The 3,700-nt window shown below is 38.2% G+C and overlaps 1 pseudogene; it reads right to left on the minus strand.

Annotated features, from left to right (window-relative positions):
* Positions 1-1,238: 1,238 nt before the first annotated feature.
* LOC141827105 (uncharacterized) overlaps positions 1,239-3,700 on the minus strand; it is a 3,726-nt pseudogene continuing 1,264 nt past the window's right edge.

Genomic DNA, 3,700 nt, shown 5'->3' on the forward strand with positions numbered 1-3,700 from the left:
TTGCGACGGAAATAATTATTCCGTCGCTATTTTTAGCGACGGAATTTATTGTTCCGTCGCTAATTAGAGACGGAAAATTTTATTTCGTCGCTATTTTGTAAAAAAAGGGAAAAAATTATTTATTTTTTAGGGTTTATTAGCGACGGAATTCAATATTCCGTCGCTAATTAGCGACGGAATATTTAATTCCGTCGCTAAATTTTAAATAAAATTTAAAAAAAATATGGTTATTAGCGACGGAATTATAAATTCCGTCGCTAATAATATAATTTTTTTAATAAAATTTAATTAGTTTTCTGAATTTCCCTGTTTACACGACAACAAAACAAGATATAATATATCCGAAATACACAAAAATGCCCATAACACACAACACAAAACTAATATAACATCTGAATACATCACATCAAAATACTCCGATACAATCTGCAATAACATAATTACAAATATCTAAATACAGTGATACTAGATCAAATGTCAGAATATAAGAACTGATCAAAAATATATCTAAACATGCCAAGGCAAAATAGAAGATCCTGCAAAAAAACCAATAAGATAGGTTAGTAATAGAACACCATATATATTTGAAAAATGCATGCTTACAAGTAATAACGTACAAATAATTAAAAGTAATAGAAATGCTAACCTACCTTGCAGACAGCTACTGATCAGGAGCATTAGGGTCGGGTTTGTCCGTTAGGGTTTTTGCTTGAACTCAGTGGTGGTGAAATATTTGACAATGACTTGTTTTTAAACACTGTGTGCATTTTATCCTTAATTGGTTCTAGGAAAAGTGCATATGAATATGACTCAGTTGTTTGGACTTGGTAGCATGAATTGTAACATAGTTATAAATCATAATATCTTCTAAGGATCAGTCCGCAATAGGTTGGATGTATAACAAATCTAATCTGATCAGGGTTGAGCTAAATTGAATAGCCTTTTTCATGATCCTCACACAATGTGGATTTAATAGGGACCAAAGCAAGAATAAAGTTCTAATTAAATATTTATAAAGGGAAACAGAAAGTGGATTTAATAGGGACCAAAGCAAGAATAAAGTTCTAATTAAATATTTATAAAGGGAAACAGAAAGTGGATTTAATAGGGACCAAAGCAAGAATAAAAAGGAGCAATTAAATAACCAAAGCAAGAATAAAGGGAAACATTTTTATAATTCATTTATAAAAATAAATAGTAAAGCAGGAGCAGTTAAATTCTACTTACCTCTCAGGCAGCTATTGATCAGGGGCATTAGGGTCATGAGTCTCATCGTTTAGGAAGTCTGCAAACGATTGAGTACAACCAGGTGGGAGTGGCGGTACACTCATGTTCTGTATCAATGCCCTCATCTCCGTTAGTTGTTGATCGTGTGCCCTCTGGTGCGCCTCTAATACGGATAGACGATTCTTTAAATCTTGATTTTCTTCTCTAAGTTCTGTCACCTCAGAAGAGGATCCACTGGGACGACCTCTGGCTCTGGGACCCTGACGATCATACACCACTTTTGCCTGGGACCCTAAATCGTAGAGGGTTGAACTCTTTTTCCTCCCTCCGACCACATCATAGTAAATTTAATTTATTTGGTCGGTTGTGAGAGTCTGTCTCTCACCTCCCTCAACAGCAGGCTGAGACGCCTGCTCAAATCTTGCATTCAATTCAGCCTGTTATAAATAAGATAACATAACAATTATGATTAAAAAAATAATTATTATAATGTAATGATATATAAAATTAAAATTACAAATCTTATACCTCAAATGCCTGCGAGCGTTTATCGACATATGTGCCATCCTTGGACTTATGAGTTTTCGAAAATATCTCCCAACAAGTAGGAGGCCGCTGTAACTCTTGCTCCTGCGTAAAAAAAATATAAATAAAATCAAAATCAAATAATTACTAATACAAATGAATCATTATTATAAACTTACTAAGTCCAATGTGTGCTCTACAATAGATCAGGATCCAGCTGTATGCTTTGAGGATCCGGTGCTAGGGCCAGCCAGCTCGGTATTTCTATTGGCTCGAGCTGTCTCTGCATTTGATTGCCATTTTTCTGCAGCCCAGATGGCACGCCATGCATTCCAAATATCCTCTGGGATGAAAGAAGGTCTGGTTCCCTTTCTCCTGCATTTATACAGGAGGTCTTTGTATCTTGTGGCACATACATATATCATTCCATGTTTCCTTGAATTCTTGCTCGTGCCCTTCCTCCCAAGTATATTTTTTCTACCAGGGGATTAAATTCAATTAGTGGCACAAACACTAATATAAGTTAAATAAACTGTTCCTCAAACTTCAGCTTTGAGTTCATAACATTTTTGAAAATGAAGATCAATAATTACAATGAGCAACAACAGTGCATTAATTAAAATGACTTACTATGAATTCATCGTAGTAAAAGTCCCGCATTTCCTTGGAGACATGCCTCCAAGTATGGCCTGATCGACAAAATCTTTCCTTAAACTTAGAAGTAATATAATTTGATACTCCATGGCCATCCGGAGTGAAACTGTATTAGAAAACAAACTGTATTAGAAAACATATAAATGTTAGACATGTGTAAAAAAAAATTATATGAATGAAGAAAAAAGGAATAACATAATTACTTACCACCCTGCCACTACTCGCAAAACAGTCCGGCGACCGGGTGCTGATGCCTGATCAGACATATTTATATCTACAAAACAACATTACAACACATACAGATATGGATAAGAGGAACAAACAACCCATATGTAGGTGATCAGTTTTATTAGTTGAATCAGAGTAGATATGATAAGACACCGTTGAAAATGCATGATTCATTGTGTGACGGCCGGCGCCATTGGACCTACCATGCCAACGCTTCGAGTAGAGAATTTATTAGCCACATGATAGAATTTATTAGCCATTGTAGTGAGATTCCTTTTACCCGGTTTGAGTTATACAATGAGATGTTCTAGAAACAATTGCTATAACAAAGTTCAGTCAAGAAATGAAGCAATAAGCATTAAGCAAATAGAATACAAGGTTTGTCCAACAGATTGTTTCCAAAGTGGTTAGTGAATACAAGGTTTGTCCAAAGGCAAGAGCAATTCAAATGAAAATGACAAGGCATGAGAACTTAACATGGGTTTGTTATACCAATGCATCCATGCACCGACACCACTTACAACTTTCCAACAATCAGTTTTAGAGTTTTGCAACAACTGATCGTTTGGTCTAAGAAATGGCCTTACGTGGATAAATGACAGCATGCAACGGCAATTAGTGTGCCACACAGTGAACAAGCCCTAAATTAGTCTTAGTTATATCTAAAGAAATACAAATTTGGAACCCTAAAATCAACTTTTAGAAGCTGCCGGAGGAGACTGTGCCCCCGGAGCAAAAATGGCCGGATCGGAGGGGTTACCTTTGGGGAGAATCTGCCGGAGGGAGACTGTGCCGGAGCAAAAATGGCGGAGATTTCGCCAGAGGAGACTTTGTCGCGAGGATCTGCCGGAGCAACCAAGAGAGCGCGCGGAGGGAGAGGCAGAAGGAGAGCGCCGGAGGGAGCGGCAGAGGGAGAGCGCCGGACGGAGAGGCACAGAGAGAGCGCCGGAGGGAGAGGCTGAGAACGTCGGAGGGAGCGGCAGAGGGAGAGCGCCGGACGGAGAGGCAGATGGAGAGTGCCGGAGGGAGAGGCAGAGAACGCCGAAGGGAGCGGCAGAGGGAGCTA

Source organism: Curcuma longa, chromosome 4, assembly GCF_044706935.1.
Source record: "Curcuma longa cultivar G26 ecotype Majalengka, Jawa Barat chromosome 4, ITB_CL_G26_1.1, whole genome shotgun sequence".
Lineage (NCBI taxonomy): Eukaryota > Viridiplantae > Streptophyta > Magnoliopsida > Zingiberales > Zingiberaceae > Curcuma > Curcuma longa.